This window comes from Antechinus flavipes, chromosome 1 (genome assembly GCF_016432865.1).
Source record: "Antechinus flavipes isolate AdamAnt ecotype Samford, QLD, Australia chromosome 1, AdamAnt_v2, whole genome shotgun sequence".
Lineage (NCBI taxonomy): Eukaryota > Metazoa > Chordata > Mammalia > Dasyuromorphia > Dasyuridae > Antechinus > Antechinus flavipes.
In genome coordinates this window covers 443,016,530-443,037,821 of record NC_067398.1, presented here as the reverse complement: position 1 = coordinate 443,037,821, position 21,292 = coordinate 443,016,530, and positions in this window count along the sequence as shown.

Below are 21,292 nucleotides of genomic sequence, written 5' to 3'. Positions count from 1 at the left end.
AAGAATCTTGATAGGAATGACTAAGAGAGAAGTGCTCTCTTCCTATTCCCATATAATTGTCCCCGAACAACCTATTTTCTTTTCTTTTATTGAGATAGGCAATGAGGCATCCTTGATCTCTTGGCAGATCATCTTCTTTTGCCATATATAACCCAGAAAAATTTAATAAATTTCTTTGTGAAAATGGAACTCTCTGCCTTGTGGTTCTATGCTGAAAGGAAATCAGCACCAGATTTGTCACATAAGAGACTATTGTCATTTAAATCTTTTTGATTGAAAGTTTAGCTAAAGAGGGATTAACCCATGACTTCAACATTAGTTAATGATGATCTATGGAGAATATTATGGAAGTGTTTGGCTCACTTATCCACGATAATGTCCTTTATCACTAATAAGTTTCTTTCTGATCTTATCACTGATCTTTGGTTTCTTCCGCACTAATACCTCATTTCATCTCATTTCTTCCACACATGGACTCGTGGATATATGGTATTCTTGCTTGAGAGACACTTACTCATACTTCATGAAGCCCTCAAATGCCACATAATTAATGAACATTTAATCAATGATGGATTATATACTTAAATTTTTTCGTTGGGAAATACTCTATTCTATTCAGTGGACAGTGAGATCAAACATGACTTTCTCAAAAGTTTACACAAAAGATTCATTGCAACAATCTCCATGCTGGACCAATTTAGTTACTCCCTTCTCACTACTGCTCCCCAGGATATTCTGTGATTTTCATCCACAATGGAAAAAAGTAATGGTGTCATGGATCTCTATCTTAATATTAGAATAACATGAGATATTTACAAACCATAGAGAATTTCTTAAAGTGATTGGGACAATCCATTAACATGTAGAACTTATACAGCCTTATTCAGTTCTGAGAAAAATTACATATACTTTAGTATGTATCCAAGAAATAGGTGCCAATGAATGAACTTAGTCAACCAACAAGAATTAAATTAGTGCCTTCTATGTGCCAATCATTGGGAGTATAATCATCACAAAAATTAAACAGTACCTGTCCTCAGGGAGTTTATATTTTGGTGCAGTAGTGAGGGGATAATAATACATTAATAAACTTGGTTATACACACACACACACACATATGTATATGTATATATATATACATATATATGTGTGTGTATTATATATACATGTATTTTGTTAATTGATGGATGTCTTCTGATATATATCCAACTATACACACATATATATTTGTATACATACATGTGTGCATGTGTATGTCTGTACATACATGCATGTGAGCACATAACTATACAGACTACCTGATCCTTCTGCATGATTTCTCTTTTTCTTTACCTTTGCTCTTGAAAACACTGATTCCCTTCAAGAATCAACTCAAACACTATCTTTGATGCCCAAGTTACCTTGTACTGTGTCTATTTTCTCTATGCTTAAATTTATTCTTGAAGAGAAAAGGAGATTTCAAGAGACTTAAGTGAAAATGGAGAAGAAATCTGGCATACGATAAGGCAATGCAAAGACCACAATATGGACAATATTCATTCTTCTCATTTTATCATATGTGGATGACTAGGTACATTTCTTTTAAATAACACATTCATGTAGGAGATTATATTGGAGACTAGGACTTGTAGAAAGCAAACACAATATCATGTATAAATAGGAGAAACTGGTACAAAATACCAGATAAGTTCCCTGAAGGAAAAGGAAAGGACCAGGTAAAATGTTTTGGCAGTGAGATTTCTACTTGAGCTCTTTCATACTCACCAGCTGAGAACAGCTTCTATTGTTATTAAAACTTTGGCAGTGGTCTACTAATTATAGATTAAAGACAGCTGAGTAAACTATTATTCTATTGTGAGAAAAGGAAGAAAAAACCCAGGCAAAGATAAGGATTACACTATAAATAAATTTTTGCCCTGGGTCCTCTGTGAACAGGTGTGGCAAATAGGAAGTTTGCCAAAGCAGTTAACCACATGAGTCAGCTGCAAGAGTGACTGATAAGCAAGGATGAGGGAGAGCGTAATTTTGTGGTGACTTGCCAAGAATGTTTTATGCTTCTGTTTCTGCCAAAGCCAAGTAATAACAATGGATGCAAAAATTCTAGATTCCTCCCCCTACTAGAATAGATGGTAAAAGGGATTTGCTGTTATTCAGTTGTGTCTGACTTTTATGGTGCCATTTGAGATTTTGTTCAAAAGACACTGAAAGGTAGGATTCTGGGAAGATGGCACAGTAGGTTGGTAAATTTCAAGCTCTCCATATTTCTCCCACAAATAGAATAGATTTGTACCTTGGGATGAATATAGACTGATGAAAAACAAAGGAAACTTGGGTTGGAACAGGGGTCCTTTAGATATAACACAAGAAGATCTGAAGAAAGACCCCAGGCCAGGGATTAACACATGTGAAATGCAAACACTTCTGGACTAGCTCCTCAGATAAACCAAGAGGGAACCCTGGGACTAGTTGAGTGTGACTGGAGCCTCAGCAAGCTCAGAACAGAAACTTTTACCTCCTAGACAGCATGATGAGTCACAGTCTGAATATGGAAAGGCTGAGGGAACCTTGGCTACTTGGGAATGCCAGCCCCAGCCATGCTGCTGAGACAGAGCCCTGAGAGAGAAAGAACAAAGTGCAAAGACAGTGAGGCAGCTGCTGGAAAGTAGAATATTTAGTTTAGGCTTCCAAGTCAGAGGGGAGATCTGAAATGAAGTGTGAGCCACTATCGCTTGCCTCATGATTAGAGATACTTACATTAATACTTCTTATTTAAAAAAATGAACTAGCCCCCACCATAGAAAGTTATTTTGCAAACAGGGAAGACTGGGTTTCATCTTCAGAAAAAGACAGTAAAGTTAAAAAAAAAAGCTACTACTTCAAAGAGTACCATGAAATGGCTCCCTAGTCAGAGAGAATCTATAGAACTCAAAAATAAATTAAAAATCAAATGAGAAACATTGAAGAAAAATTGAAAAAAAAAATCCAAGAAAAACAAGATGACAAAAAAGTTAACCAACTAGAAAAGGAGAGACACAGTCTTAAAATGAAAATAGCTCTTTGAAATTAGAATTAGGCAAGGGGAAACCAGTGAAGTTATGAGAGACCAAGAAATAACAACACAGATTCTAAAAAATGAAAAACAAATAGAACAAAATAAAAAACCTCTTATAAGAAATCAATAGATCTGGAGAACAGATCAAGAAGAGAAAATATAAGAATAAATGGACCGTTGTGGCAAAAAGTTATGGCAAAAAAGAAGAACCTTGACACAATAATGCAAAAAATAATCCAAGAAAATTGATCAGCTCAATGAGATGCTTTGTGGAAAAATATATAGGAATATTATTGCCAAATTTTGACACCACGGGATCAAAGAGAAAATTTCACAAGAAACAAGATAAAAGCAATTCAAATATGCTGGAATTATAATTAAAATGTACAGGACTTATCAGCAACCACAGTAAAAGACCTCAGGTCCTGGAGTCATATCTAAAGGCAATCAAAAGAACTAGCCCTGCAGCCAAATATATCTATAATATTGAATGAAAAAAAAAGGACATTAAAGGAACTTGCAGATTTTCAGGACTTTCAACCAAACCTGAACTTAGTAGAAAATTTAACATATAAGAGCCAATATTAAAGATCAATTAAAAAAAAAAACTTAACATGGACAAATTGTTTATTATTTTTTTTAATGAGAAATGTACACCATATATTAAAGATTGATATTAACAATAAAATATCTCAAAGGAAAGATTGGGGCAGAGTTATAGTAAAAATAGTAATTATGAGGTACAGAGGAAAAATAGACATAGAAACATTAGAAAGGAAAGAAGGGCTCTTAGTTCTGAAAACCTACTCATTCCTGATGGAATGGATAATATAACAACACAACATATATAAAGAAATAAAGGGGGAGAGATGATTGTATAGGGAAGCAAAGAGTGAGGGAAGAAGATAAGGGAAGGATTTATAGGGGTAGTGGGGAGAGGAATTTAAGTAATAACAAGACAAGTTAAGGAGCAGAATTTTTAAAAAAGATATCTTATCAGGGATAGAAAAAATATATGTGGGTGTACGGAGCAGGGTATGTGTGTATGTATGTATGAATATATATATGGATTTTTATATATACATATAAATATATCCTTTCTTAAGTAAAGCTGGCTTGGGGATGGGGTGGGAGAATAGAAGGGGTAAAAAGAATAAAGTAAAAAAGTTGCCCAGCAGTGAACAAAAGACAAAGAAGTAAAGAAAAGATGGACACTCATGAATATAATTTCTTCTATACACACACACACACACACACACACACACACACACACACACAATACTATATATACCATATATATAAAACATGATAATGCAATAATAACATACATATACACCCATACATATATATGCACACACACACACATACACACACACACACACACACACACACATACATACATATATTCTTGAACTGGTAATTTGTTCTTATATATTTTTAATCTTCCCTGATGTTCTCCTGGCTACATGATAATGTTCTCTTTTGTTTTATTTTGCTTTGTATTTCTTTTCGGTTTTTCTTATTTTTTTAAATAAATTTTTTTTAAAAAAGAAAGAGACATTGAAATAGTTTGCTATTTTCTTCTCCAGCTCATTTTAGAAAGGAAGAAACTGAAGCAAAGTGTTAATTGACTTCACCAGAGTCATACTGTAATGCCGGAGAAACTGAGCAAGATATAGATTAGAGAATATTTAATAATTTATTAAACGGGAGAAATTTACTGGGACCAAATGGATCCATGGTTTAGTCCCAGGGCTGAATGAGACTATCAACTCCAAGAATCCAGCAGTGAATGTCAGATACAAAATTCTTTTATAGGGTTGTAAGAATGATGACATAATGAGGGAGATACCTGGATGGAGATGACCTAATGGGGGGAGAAACCTAGGATGAGGATGACATAATGGAGGCAGGCACCTAGGATGACATAATGGAGGGAGGTACTGGAGAGGCTTCTGATATTCTAATGATGTCTAAAATGGATAAATACCTTTATTCTATCAAACATTAAGAGGGAATGATTATAGCCTAAGGTCTAAGATATAAGACCTTTATCCTATCAAACATTAAGAGGGAATGGCTATAATCTCAGCTAGAGTAAGTGAATAGGACAATTAGAGAAACTGGATCAGGATATTAAAAGGGAACTGTGGCACAACAATACAGCTAATAACTGTATGAGGCCAGATTTAAACTCAGGAAGATAAATTCTCCTGACTCTAGGCTCAGCACTCTATGCACTGTACCATCTAGCTGCCCCTCAAAAGAGATAGAGCAATGCAGCTTTCTGTTCCCTAGTTTGTCAAGGAGAATGTTCTCACTGAGGGAAAAAGAATAAAGGCAGTATGTGAAAAGCAATATACAGAAAAGGTAACTGAATAAAGAATGAAAAAGGAGGGAATGCTATTTTATATGTTATATGGTATCAGAATTATACTTTTGTAATAGGTCTCATCTCACTGTCTGTATTAAATCTGTGAGGTCAAATTTGCTACCTTGAATTAGAGATTTGATTTTGCTTGATGCTCATTCTTTGAAAGTATGTTTCAAAGAATTCAGGAAAAAAATGAGTTAGGATCCCATGCTCTAAAATCTAGTGTTATGAAAGTTTATTCCTCTGGGGAAAATTGCATAAAGTGAATCACAAATTTTGAACATAGAAATTATTGTGATTAGGAAGAAAAGCAAGGCTGCCTAAGAAAAACCAAACAAACAATATAAATATGCAGGTAATGCATCAACACACTTTTATTCAAAAATACATTATTGAATATGGAAGCTACAACAGACTACTGGGAATAAATACAACAGAGTGTCACTATTCTGTGAAAATGTTGTCAAGAGGGCAAAATCACAGAATTAGCAGAAACTTGTATGCTGAGGACAGTTAAAAATGGTTTTTACTCTATGGTGCAAGAAGAAGATGAAGCAAGATATATGGTTTTTGCTTGGAGTAGAAAAGGAAAAAATAGTGGAAGAAAATGGAGAATCACTTAACTCTTATTTTGTTTCTATTTCTCCTGCCAATGTGACAATTTTTCAGACTGAGGGAGTAAAGACAAATGGCTTCTAAGAAGTAGAAATCTAAGTTAATTGAGTCTAGGCTAAAAAAGCACCTAGCTTTCTTAAATGAGTTTTTCACAAATCTCAGATGAATGACACTTTTCATAGTACTTCATGAAATTGGATGAGTGGTTTTAATTGGTGAGCTGCTTTTTTATAATTTTTGAAAAATCATGGAGAACAGTAAAGATACTATAAAATTGTGAAGGCAAAAAGCTTCCTGTGTTTCAGGGAAAATGCAGGGGGAAGAATAGACTTTGAAAACTGTAATGAATTTATCTTTTGTACATGACAAAGTTAGAAATGCCATCCAATAAAGAAATGTGTGTATATTTAGAAAGAGAGGTAGGGGGCCACCCTAAGTTCTCTAACATTAGACTAATCATTGCTTTTCCTAAAAAAAGTAAGAAATATTCCGTAAAGTTAGCAAAGATGGATTTTAGTAAGTCATTTGAAAACCTTTAATGCTCCCCTTGCAGATGAGAATGAGAAGCATAGGATAAAAGATAGTATGTTTAAAAGGATTCAGAATTTGTTGAAAGAACAAACAAAAGTTATTTAATGATTAATTGACATCTTAGATTGAGGGTTTTATTGGAGTGGTGCAAGCATCTATTCCTGATTCTATACTATCTAACAAAGGATCAGAGATTTAGAGTTGGAAGGGACCACATTTTGATAGTGACATGAATTAATGTATATATGACATGCCTCTCAAATTTATAAATGATGCAAGATGGCTAAGAGTCAATGTTCCAATAATTTTGACAAGCTTGGATAAATGGCCAAATATAATGAGATGGAATTTAACAACCATTCTGATCACATTACTCCCCTTTCAAAAATCCTCAGAAACTCTTTTGTGGACAGATGTAATCACAAGTTCTTTAGCTAGGCAGTCACTCAATAAACAAGCATTTATTAAGCACTTCCCATGAGCCAAAGAATTGGCATTTATAATTCTGCCTAATCTGACTCAATTTTAACTTTCCAGTTAATTTTATACTATTCTCCCTTTTTTTTTTTTAACTCTTTGTTCCTGGCAAATAGAATATTTAATGTTCCCTGAACAGCCTTCTTATCCAATGTATTCATTAGAACTGAAAAGGACATTGGGAGTCATTGAGTCTGACTCTGTATGAGGAAACTGAGGTACACTATTAACTGTCCTAGTCTCAAACAACTAATAGGTGCCTGAGGTAGGATCTGCACATCCAGTTATTCTTTCCACATTGTGACTTTCTCCATTATGCTTTCAATACTTTATGGATCAATATTAAAAAAAAATGAATGGGATTTTTTTTTTTGGGGGGGGTGGGGGGGAATTGTAGAAGCCATAGATGACATGCAAAGGCCAGCAGATGACAGAGAGCCTATGACCAAATATTTAACTCAGATTTTACAATAAGGTAATGTAAATACTCCATAAAAGAAAAGGAAAAAATTAGTCTTCTTTGGTACTAAGGGAGGAACAAAAAATATGCAGATTTTCCATTTCATAGAGTTATTATTCCCTGAGCCCTTAGTATGGAAGAAATGACCATTATTTCTCATTCTATTCCTTCTGCTTGACATTTCTTCCAACCTTAATGTGGTTACCTTAATGTAACCTTCCTTTATACTTATCCACTTATTCAGGCTAGAAGTCATCCCTTTTTTCTATGAACCCAAATGGTATTTTATTTACATCTCTCTTTTAGCAATTATTCATTCTATTTCATGTATCTTACTTATTTTGTTAAATATTATATTTTTCCTTTTAAATTGTAAGTTGAGATCAGGGACTATGCCTTGTTATTCTTTAAAAACTTTCTAGCATATAGCACAGTACCTTATTGGTAGCTGTTAAATATTTGTTTTACTTTTAGTATAAAGGTTTTAAAAATCTTGAAATTATCTTTCATAACTATGAAAATAGCTGGAGGGCTTAAATTTGGAGGTGACTTTGTTAAGTTCAATAATCTAGTGCCACTCCTAATCTCAATGCAAATCTTCCTATTTGCCCTGATTATTGTAAGAAAACCAAATCAATTGAGCTGTGAGGGTGAAAAAACTTCAGGCTTTAGCACTAGCCCCTTTCACAAAGCAGGAAAAATTAAAGGATAGAATATAGTTTCTCTGATGTTTACCATTCATGATCAGTTTCAGTTGGGTTCAACTCTTTGTAATCCTAGTTACAATTTTCTTGGTGAAGATACTGAAGTGGTTTGCCATTTCCTTTTCTAATTCATTTTACAGATGATCAACTGAGACAAACAGGATTATGTGACTTGCTAGGGTCACTCAGCTAGGAAATGACTGCGGCCAGATTTGAACCTAGTAAAATGAGTCTTCCCAACTCCAGGCCTGATACTCTATCCACTGCGTCACCCAATTTATTTATAGTTGTGGAACTATTTGCCTGAAAGTAAAATCACAAGTGATGTCATTCTTTGTAAAGTTATCTGTGGACTGGTAAAGGGATGGCAGTCTTTGTTCCGGAGAGGCTTTTCCTGCATATTTCTGTGTAATCTTATATAGTGCAACATCTTTACAGTAATTAAGTAGTGCAGTTGATGAAAGACCTGAGTTCAAATCCATTCAGTCACTCACTAGCTATGTGGTCCTGGGCAAATCACCTAATTTGTGCTTGACTCATTTTTTTCATCTGTAAAAACCGAATGACAATAGTGTTTAATTTTTAAAGTTGGTGCAAGGATCAAATGAGATAATAAAGCACTGTGTCTGACACATAATAGGCACTTAGTAAATATTTGTTTTGTTCCTTCCATATTAATCAGACTCTGCCTTTTTCAGAGATTATAAACTTGGCAGTGATAAGGTCTCTCACAACTGTTACCATCTTAACCCCCACAAAATCCTTCCCATTGTAACTTTCACTCACTGCCAACAACCATAGATTCCTGCTGCTCCCACTATGATCATTATCCTAAGGAGGCTGACCAGTTTTCTCTCTATTATGTCAGTATTTTTATATAATGAATCATAAACTATAGTGAAGATGATTCATCTTTATCATGCAAAAATAATCTCATAAAAATACAGGACGGGAAGGAGTTTGAGGTCACCTTCCAGGAAACACTTAATTTAAGCTTCTCCAGAAAGTTCCAATGCATCTCCAATAAGTTTTACTTGGGAAGAACTTCATAATTCATATTGAAGTGTTTTAGAATTAAATATGAAGCAGAGATGAAAGAAAAGGGATATGGAGATACATTTTAATTGAAGATAAATTGGTATTGTCATTGTTCTAATCATCAATTATAGGAATTAAATAAGAAAGATAAAATGACATTGTCATTGTTCAAATTATTGATTACAGGAATTAAATAGCAAAAAAATTTTTTCTGTTCATATGAAAGACGTTAATATGGTTCCAAGATGAAAAACCATTATGTTTAGGGGAAAAAATAAAAGAAAAACTAACCTACATGCCAACCTAGTAAACTACTTATTGCTTCCTATGGTTATGCCAAATACAAAAAGTATGAATGTTTTAGAAAAAGATGTCAAGAGTGAAAATAAGTCCCATCTTTCTACTTAATGTATATGCAAGATAGCAACAACAAGATTTAGACTGACTCAAATTAATTCATAGATGTAACATTTGTGTTTATTATTTGGAAAGATGGGAAGCTTAATCTGACCTTTGAGTTATAAGAATTTAATTTTTTGTTTATATTTCTCTTTAGCTTGTGCCAGAATAATTGTTTACTTTCAAAAAGGAAGGAGCCCCATTGATCCATTAACAGGCTTTAAAAAAATCTTTAGAAATTTTCACTTGATTTAAAATGAAATGAACAGAAGCAGAACTTTTATTACAATGGCTTATAATAATGTAAAGGAAAGCAACTTTGAAGGACATTGAATTCTGATCAATGGAATGAAGAATTATGATCACATATCACAGATAATGAAGCATGCTTCCAACCTATTTTCAGAGAGGTAATGAATTAGAGGTGCAAAATGAGACATTAATTTTCATAAATGACCAATATTTAAATATTTTTTGTTGGCTGTATATGTGTCTTATAAAGAAAGGCTTTTATTTCTTGGGGAGGCAATGCTTTAAGAGAGTGGAGGTAGTAAAAAAAGGACATCAAAACACAAGAATCAGAAGTTCAGGAGTAAACAGATTCAAGAAGGTCAGTGATGTGACTAGCATGTCAAATTCAATATATACTAAAGATGTATGTAACAGAGAGTCATCAATTATTTCATTATGCTATTTTTCTATTCTTTATATTTAAAATGTTCATTTTCCTATATATTTGTTAAGTTAATAATTCAAATGAAAAAATAGAAAAATAAATGAATAGCTTAACAAATAAATGAAGTTAACTTTAATAATCTGTTTTACCTTGAGCATTCTTAAAACTCTGTGTGCTCACTAAATAGCCTTATTTCACCTATTTCCTAATGTCTAATTGCTAACTAATTGAGGTGCAAGCTAAATGAAATATTTGTGACCAAGGACTCTTTGATCCTCATCCTGCTTCTGGTAGATATTCTGCTGAAATGCTACTCTGCTTTTTAAGAATTGGGAGATACTGGGTCCACTCAGCCCTGTATAACTGAAGTGGAGAAAGAAGACAGAGGACTTAAAAGGTGCTGCTTTTTAACCAAGGCTTTGCCCAAAATTAAGGATTTGAATGGCTGAATCTGCTGAATCCCTTTTGGTCCCCATTTTTTTCTCTTCAACCCCGTCCTAAAACCAGCTTAGTCTTAAGAATGAAAAGATAACAATAAGGTAAGGAATTTCAGCTGCATTCCAGTATAGAGTGTTGCAAGATTTTGAGGAAAAAAGTACAGAGTAAGAAGCCTGTACTTAAAAAATTTACTCAGGCTAGAGACTAAGCCAGTGAACTGAATGGTATAGTCTAATTTCAAGAATGTATGCAATAGCAAAGTTACATAATTTAGAAACTGTATAATTGTGGAATGAAAAATAAAAGCTAAAACAATAAAGGATTTCAAAATTAAAAGCCTGCCCCACAAACAGTTAAATTAACAGACATTCTAAAACAAGAAAGTTGAGTAAATCTCCAAAACAAATAAAATACATTAAACAATATTAGCATTGATTAAACAAATATGATAGCACAAAGGAAAATGAACTAATGACTGAAAAAATAAAGAATTTCTCATTTCCAAAGAAAATATGTAATAAAAATATCCAGAATGGATCAAAAGACAAATCCATAATAGAAAAGAATTAGGAAAGAAAAGAATTAGATTATAAAGTTTTCAATATAGATAGACATTTAAGAATATCTCTCTCTAAAGGAAAGATTCACAGATTTGAAATACAAAAACACTAAAGTAGATGAATACATGACATAAAAGAAACAAAAGGCAATAGGACATACAGATATATGGATATATGTGTGTTCATATATAGGTGCAGCATATGTAAGTATCTCTAAGTATAAATTCTGTAAACCATGGAGGGGAAACAAATGACAACTAAAAGATTATTGGTTTACCAAAAAATGTGACAATCAAAAACTACCACAAGAATTAATGCAAGAAAAGACTTCAAAGCTTCTGACTACAGAAAATAATACACATTCATGATTGCTTCAATTAATATTTAATATGACAATTTTGGTAATAAATGACAAATATTCAAGCAACAAAGTAAGACTTCCAAATGCAATGAAAAAATCGAATAATACACAATATATTTCTTTCTATGAGAAACAGCAGAATGGACAAAGAAAGAATATTAGCCCCTCCTTCCAAAAATTCAAGTGTAAACTTAAAATTACATACATGGTAAGCCTAAGCTTAATCTTTAACAAAAAGGTGAATTGTATATATTTAATTTTTATTCAGTTTTTCAGTTAAAAGTAAACAAAATATGTTATAATATCTATTTTTAAGGTTGAGCTCCAAATTGTTTTTCTCCTTCTCTCTCTTCCCTCTCTTTGAGAAAGTGATTTGCTACAGATTATACATATAAAATACTGCAAAATATATTTCCATATTAGTTCTGATGCAAAAAATACACAGAACCAAACACAACAAGAAAAACAAAGCAAAAATAAATATACATCAATCTGCATTTCAAAGTCCATCACTTCTTTTTCCGGAAATGGATAGTATTTTTCATCATAAATCCTTCAGAATTATTTTGGATCATTGTATTGCTGAATACAATTGCCTAGCTATGCCAGACCTAAAACTATATTACAAAATAGACACCATCAAAACCATTTGGTACTGGTTAAGAAATAGAGTAGTCGATCAGTCATTCACAGATGGATCATCATGCAATATTACTGTTAATATTATTCTGGTTAATGTTATCCTGGTTTTACTTATTTTACTTTATATCACTTCATGTAAAATCTTTCCAGGTTTTTTCTGAAAGCATCCAGTTTATCTTTTATTTAGCACAGTAATATTCCATTATAATTATATACCATAACTTGTTCAGTCATTCCCCAACTGATGGTTATAACATTAATTTCCAATTATTTGCCACTACAAAAAGAGCTGCTATAAATATTTTTGTACATGTAGGTTGTTTTCCTTTTTGTTTAAATATCCCTGTATCCCTGTATCAGTGGGATACAGACCTAATTGTGGTATTACTGAGTCAAAGAGAATGCATACTATAATAGCCTTTTGTGCATAGCTTCATATTGTCTCTAGAATGGTTGAATTTATTTCCTCTCTCTACAAATTATCCATTAGAGTTTGAATTTTTCCAGATTCTTTCCATCATTTGTCATTTTTCTTTTCTGTATATTAATCCATTTGATACATGTAAAATAATACCAAAGGGTTCTTTTAATTTGAGTTTCTCTAATCAATAGTGACTTAAAACATTTTTTTCACATGATTATAGATAGTTTTGATTTCTTCTTCTGAAAACTGTCTGTTCAAATCCTTTGAACATTTAGCTATAGGAGTATGACTAGTAGCCTTATAAATTTGACTCAATTTTCTATTTACTTTTATGAAAAATCCCTTTATCCCTATGTTCTCTAGTTTTTTTTTTTTTAAATAGAAATGGGTGCTGATTTTGTGAAAGTTTTTTTTTTAATTTTGAAAATAAAAAGCTTTAATTAAAAAAAAAAAAAAAGAAAAGAAAGAAAGAAAGAAATGATCAGTCAGATGATTTCAGAGACCTGAAGAAATTTACATGAACTGATTCTAAGTGAAATGAGCAGAACCAGGAGATCATTGTACAGCAACTAAAAGACTATATGACGATCAAATCTGATAGTTTGTCAAAGTTTTTATCTGCATCTATTGAGATTATAATCTGATTTCCTTTGGTTTTGATATTGATATAGTAGATTATGGCAATAGTTTTCCTTATATCAAACCAGGAAAAAAACATTTCTGATATAAATTCCACTTAGTCTATTATCCTGGTGATGAGTTGTTGTATTCTCTTTGTTAATGTTTTACGTAAATGTTTCACATCAATATTCATTAGGAAGATTGGGCTGTAATTTTCTTTCTCTGTTCTTTTCCTGGTTTAGGTATTGTACCATATTTTTGTCAAGAAGGAATTTGTAAGAATTCCTTCTTTACCTATTTTTCCAAATAGTTTACATAGTATTGGAATTAATTGTACTTTAAATGTTTGATAGAATTCACTTGTGGATCCATCTGGCCCTGGAGACTTTTCCTTAGGGAGTTTGTTAATGGTCATTCAAATTTTTTTTCTTAAAGAGGGAATATCAAAGAAATTTATTTCCTCTTCTATTAATCTGGACAATTTATATTTGGTAAATATTCATCTTTTTCAGTTATACTGTCAGACTTGCTGGCATATAGTTTGGCAAAATAGAGCCTATATTGCTTTAATTTCTTTTTCATTGGTGGTAAGTTCACCCTTTTCATTTTTGATGTTGCTAATTTTTTTTCTTTCTTTTTTTTTATAACCAATTAAACAAAAGTTTGTCTGTTTTGTTGTTTTTTCCCCATAAAACCAATTCTTTGTTTTGTTAATTAATTCCATAGTTTTCTTAGGTTCATTCAGTTTTATTAAACTTTTTTTTGAGTTTTATTTCTATTTACTTGAGAAAAATGAACATTTTAAAGAAGAGGCATTACTGAAAAATACAAACCTAAATACATGAATAGAATTTTTAACTTTTAAACATTCAAAACAACAAAAAAGGAAAATAACTAAGTACAATCATCAAATAAATATAAAATAAGGGAGTAAATTACCCTGAGTTTAGCAGTGGTTTAAAAACGACAAAGGTGTTATGACACAGATATGGTGCTGATACCTAAAAAAAAAAAAAGGTAAGGTGAAAAAAGAAAATTATAGATCAATTTCCTTAATGAATATAGATGCAAAAATTTTTAAAGAAATTTTAGCAAAAAGATTATATAAAGTCATTCTCAGGATGTATACTATGATCGAGTAGGATTTATACCAGAAATGCAGGGCTGGTTCAGTATTAGGAAAACAATTAGCATAATTGACTATCTCAATAACCAAACTAATAAAAATCATGTGATTATCTCAATATATGCAAAAAAAGCATTTGATAAACTCCAACACTCATTCCTATTGAAAACACTAGAAAGTAGAAGAATCAATGGAGTTTTCCTTAAAATGATTAGTAGTATCTATTTAAAGTCAGCAGCAAGCAAAATATGTAATGGGGTTAAACTAGAATTATTTGCATTAAGATCAAGGGTGAAAGAAGGTTGACTGCTAACACCATTAATATTCAATATTGCATTAGAAATGTTAGCTTTGGCAATAAGAGAAGAAAAAGAGATTAAAGGAATTAGAGTAGGTAATGAGGAAACCAAGTTATCACTCTTTGCAGATGATATAATGGTATGCTTAGAGAGCCCTAGAGAATCAACTAAAAAACTACTAGAAACAATTCACAACTTTAGCAAAATTGCAGGATGCAAAATAAATCCACATAAATCACCAGCATTTTTATACATTACCAAAAATATCCAACAACAAGAGATACAAAGAAAACTTCCATTTAAAATAACTGTCAATAACATAAAGTATTTGGGAGTCTACCTGTCAAGGCAAAGTCAGAAGCTGTATAAACACAACTACAAAACACTTTCCATACAAATAAAGTCAAATCTAATCAGTTGAATAAATATCAAGTACTCATGGGTAGGCCTAGTGAATATAATGAAAATGACAATACTACTTAAATTAATCTACTTATTCAGTGCCATACCAATCAAACTCCCAAGAAATTATTTTACAGATCTAGAAAAAATAATAACAAAGTTCATCTGGAAGAACAAAAGATCAAGGATTTCAAGGGAATTAATGAAAAAAAAATGCTAATGAAGGTGGCCTAAACCAGACCTAAAACTGTATTACAAAGTAGTGGTCATCAAAACCATTTGGTACTGGCTAAGAAACAGACTAGTTGATCAGTGGAATAGGTGAGATTCACAGGACAAAATAGTCAATGATTATAGTAATCTAATGTTTGACAAACCCAAAGACCCCAGCTTTGGGGATAAGAACTCACTATTTGACAAAAAAATTGGGAAGTGGGAAAACATTGGGAAGTCAAGTGGGAAAACTAGACACTAGTATGGCAGAAACTAAATATTGATCCACACTTAACATTGTATATTAAGATAAAGTTGAGATGGGTACATGGTTTAGTCATAAATAGTAATTCAAGCCATTCTCCAACTGATAAATGATAAAGGATTTTGAACAATTTTAAGATGAAGAAATTAAAACCATTGGTATTCATATGAAAAGGTGCTCTAAATTACTATTGATCAGAGAAATGAAAATTAAGATAACTTTAAGGTACCATTACACACATCTTAGATTGGCTAAGAGTACAGGAAAAGATAATGATGAATATTGGAGGGAATGTGGGAAAAATGGGACACTAATATATTGTAGGAGAAATAGTGAACTGCTTCAGCATTTTGAAGAGCAATTTGGAACTATGCTCAAAAAATTTCCCCAAGTACCACTGCCAGCATTCTTTAAAAATGGGATAAAACCAAATATTTGATCTTGGGGACCATCCTCTTGGAAAATGGCAAATATGTTTTAAGCCTACCTAACTCTACTACCTGATGATGCTTTATAATCTAAAACTAATGAGAATTTAATGTGTTACATATGAGGAAGGTGATTTGAACTGAGAATGAAATATAATTTTAGCAAAACTTTGCTGTATATCATGTTTAGCTTCTAATTTGGAATGAAATGATGTGTTTTTTTTTTTCTTTATGTGTCCTTACACTTATCTTCTGTTTCATGAACTTAACAAATATTTCTCTGTGTCTTTATATAAGCAGAAATCTATTCATCTTAAATAATTTATTACAAGTAATCTCTACTTTTTACCAAGATTTCTTTGTGTCTATAGATAAAAGAACAGACTTCTTTTTGATTTGTATCTACAGCCATCTACAAACATCATAAAGCCAACTAGTTAACAGAGCCTAAAAGACATTCAGATATTTGGTAGCATGCAATCAAAGAACGAGTTATTGAAAATGTTTCAAGGTAGTTTTGATGTGTCATGGATATATAGATTTACTTGTATGATTTTAGTTTTTTATTTTAAATAGATAAGTAGAGAGTGTATAGATTTGTATGTGGGTGTATTAATCTACATATATGAAATAATAAGTTTATATTTTTAAGACAAGAAAGTACACCAGAGACAATTTAACTCAAAATATTCATGTTACATATGAAGATATTAAGGCTAGGAAAGTCCACATATGGTTATGTGAGAGGTAGAATATGAACACAGATTCTCTGATTTCCAAGGCAAAGTTCTTGGCTATAACATTTCTGCCTTGAAGAATATACCTATATATCTATATATCTATATACTTATATATATATATATATATGTATATATATATATATATATATACTTGTGTGTATATATACATATTCAATAGTGCATAAACATACATGTACTATATAGATATAGATACTATATATATGTGTGTGTGTGTGTATGTGTGTTAAGAATGCATATGTCTACAACATTCACAGGAATTTGTTACTTTTCTATCTTGTGATATATCTGAGAAAGGATTGAATATATTTTTCTTCTTTTGACTTTAGTGATTTCATTTTGGAATTATCCTCTCTTTTAGTATAAATATAAAAAATGTCCACTTATTATATCTTTATTCTTTTTGATTCCACTTTACTCACAAGCTAGCCAAAAGATAATCAGGTCTATCTTGGACCATGAAAACAATAACATCTCAATAAAGTGTGGAGTCTTTTAGGAAGAAGAGAAATAAGTAAAATTCAACCCTGGAAATAGTTTTCACCCACAAAGAAGAACTGGTTCATTAATTAGAAACAGAAGGAACATTAGAAAAAAATAAACCTGTCTGTAGAATTCAAAATAGAGGAAGACCTGGCAAAGTATATTATTCTAAAATTGAGAAATATAATTTACTTACTAATTTAAATTTATGACAATTTTATTTAAGAGTATCATCAAGGAGGGGGGCAGAGTCAAAATAGTGGAGAGTAGACAGGTCTTTGCCTGAGCTCTTCCTGGCTTCCCTCAGATCAACACTAAATCAAACCTCTAAATGTGTTTTGGAGTTACAGAATCAATAAATATTTGAAATGTAACAAATTTCCACAGAAGATATTTTGAAGAACTTCAGGAAAGGTCTGTCTCAATTGGGCAGTGGTGTAGAGAGATGAAACTCTGGAAAGGTATGCTTGAATCAGACAGCAGAGTACTTAAGGCTAATTACCTATTCCATGTGAGATAATGGCTCTCTTTCCATATATTTAAATGATATGATAATGTGATGGCTCTCCTCATGATTGGCTCTTGCTGAATGTTTGGTGGTAAGGTAATCATAGGCAAGGATTGGAGGGCTAGGGGAGAGAAGTCAGTCTCATTTGGCTGCAGGACAAAGAGGAGAGAGGCTGGAGAATCCGGACTCCAGAATCTAGGATACAGCTTTGACAAGCTGTGTGGGAGCTTGCCTGCCTCTTAAACTTCTCCTTTGAAAGACCAAGAATTTTGATTTAGCCTGACTCTGACTGATCCTGAGGCCCTCCAGGGAGCTAGGTTGGACAATATACAGTGGAGAAATGGGGTTTTCAGGCCAGCACTGATGCAGCACACACAGTGCAATGCAGGGAGATGCAGGGTAAAGAGGCATCAACATGCTGGGGGAATCTATTGGGAGCCTCATAGCCAAAATATAGCCCTGTTTATTACTTTCTCTTTATTCAGAAGCTAGCAGATTATCAAACTAGTGGTGAGACCTCCAATGTAATTACAAAAAACAAATAGTGATACTCTAAATCCCATAATAATTCAGGACTTGGACACATCCACCCAACATAGGAAGAAAGCTGGCAGCACCAGTCCTAGGGCAGCATGAAGCTGCTGTGACCTATAAAGTAAGCCTGGGACAATCTTCCCTTTGCCCTAAGAGCATACCTGAATCTTTAAAATGAGCAAAAGAACAAAAAGAGCTCTGACCATAGGTAGCTTTTATGGAGACAGGGAAAAACAGACTTCAAACCCTGAGGACACTAAAGGGAAGATATCTCCAGATGAAGCCTCAAAAAGTGATACAAGTTGGATTCTATCTCACAAGTCTCTTTTGGGAGAATTCATGAAGGATCTTAAAAAAAGTTAGAAGAAAAATGAGGAAAGAAAATCAAAGGTCTGCAAGAAGAAACATAGAAATTGTCTGAAGAAAATTATTCTTATAAGAATAGTTTTGATGAAATGGAAAAAAAAAAAACAATTCCTTAAAAACAGATTTTCTGCAATGGAAAGGAAATTCAATGAACAAAATAATTCATTTAAAAGTTCAATTGGCTAAATGCAAAAAGACATAAAAAGTGAACTGAAGAACAAAATTCACTAAAAAATTAGAAATGAAGACTCAATTAGACATCAAGAATCAGTCCAAAAATGAAAAAAAAAAATGAAAGGAGATGTAAAATAGAATTTCGTAGGAAAAACAACTGACTTGGGAAATAGATCCAAGTGAGATAATCGAAGAATTATTGGACTCCCTGAAAAACCCCAATGGAAAAAAAAAAAAAGAGCCTAGACAACATTTTTCAAGAAATCATCAAGGAAAACTGCTCTGATGTCCTAGAACCAGAGGGTAAAATAGCCATTGAAAGAAGCCACTGATCACCTCCTGAAAAAGACCCAAAAATGAAACTCCAAGGAATATTGTAGGTAAAGTCCAGAATTATTAAATCAAGGAGAAAATGCTTCAAGCATCCAGAAAGAAATGATTCAAATATTTAGGAGCCACAATCAGGATTACCCAGGACCAACAGCTTTTACTTTAAAGGATTTAAGGAACTGGAATATGATATTTCAGAGGACAAAAGAACTTGAACTGCAGCCAAGAATCAACCATCCAGAAAAACTAAGCATTAATTTTCAGGGAAAAAGATGGACATTCAATGAAATAGGGTTTTTTAAATTTTATTTTTGATGAAAAGATCAGAACTCAACTGAAAATTTCATCTTCAAATACAGAACTCAAGAATAGGATAAAAAAGGGGGGAAAAAAACCTATGTTTTTTAATCCAGTTAGTATGAGAATTACATTATGTTTTTTATTGGATGTAGCCAAAGCAGTTCTTAGTGGAAGTTTTATGTCTCTAGATGCTTACTTGAATAAACTAGAGAAAGAGAAGATCAATGAAGTGGGCGCATAACTAAAAAAGCTAAAAGAAAAAAATACAAATTAAAAATCCCAATTAAATATAAAATTTGAAATTCTGGAAATAAAAGGAGAGATTAATAAAAATTGAAAGTAAGAAAATAATTGAACTAATAAAATTAAGAGTTGGTTTTATGAAAAAAAACAACAAAATAGATGAATCTTTAGTTTATTTGATTAGAAAAAAGAAAGAAGAAAATCAAGTTGTTAGTATCAAAAATGAAAAGAAGGAACTTTCCACCAATGAATAAGAAATTAGAGTAATAATTAGGAACTATTTTCCTCAATTTATACCAATTATTGAAATAGTCCAATTTTAGAAAAATAAATTAAACAAGATATTAATCAACTCCCTAAGAAAAACTCTCTAGGACCATTTAGATTTACATGTGAATTCTACCAAATATTTAAAAAAACAAATAATTGCAATACTATGCAAACTATTTGGAAAAGTAGGGAAAGAAGGAGTCCTGATACAGATATGATGCTAATATCTAAACCAAGTAAGGTCAAAACAGAGAAAGAAAATTATAGACCAATTTTCCTAATGAATATCAATGCAAAAATCTTAAATAAAATATTAGCAGAGATTACAAGTTGTCATCAGTAAAATACACTGTGATCAAGTAGGTTTTGTACTAGGAATTTAGGGCTGGTTGACTGTTAGGAAAACTATTAGCATAATTCACTACATCAATAATCAAATTAACAGAAGCCATATGATTATCTCAGTAGATGTGTAAAAACCATTTGATAAAATCCAACACCCATTCCTATTCAAAATCTAAAATTCTATTTAAAGAATAGGAATAGAGGATTTATTTAAAGAATAAATGGAGTTTATGAGTTTATGGAGTAAATAATAAAAACAAATAAACAAACAAATGGAGTAGCATCTAGTTAAAAACCATCAGCAAACATCATATGTAATGTGAATAAACTAAAACTATTCCCAATATGATCAGGGATGAAAAAGTTGGTGACTATCACCATTACTATTCAATATTGTATTAGAAATGTTAGTTTTGAGACTTACATGAACTGATGCTGAGTGAAATGAGCAGGACCAGGAGATCATTATATACATCAACAACAATACCATATGATGATCAATTTTGATAGATGTGGGCCTCTTCAACAATGAGATGAACCAAATCAGTTCCAATAGAGCAGTAATGAATTGACACCACTACACCCAGCAAAAGAACTCTGGAGGATGACTATGAACCACTATATAGAATTCCCAATCCCTCTATTTTTGTCTGCCTGCATTTTTGATTTACTTCACAGGCTAATTGTACACTATTTCAAAGTCCGATTGTTTTTATACAGCAAAATAACGGTTTGGATATGTATACATATATTGTATTTAACTTACACTTTAACATATTTAACATATATTGGTCAACCTGCCATCTGGGGGAAGGGGTGAGGAAAAGGAGGGGAAAATTGGAACAAAAGGTTTTGCAATTGTCAGTGCTGAAAAAT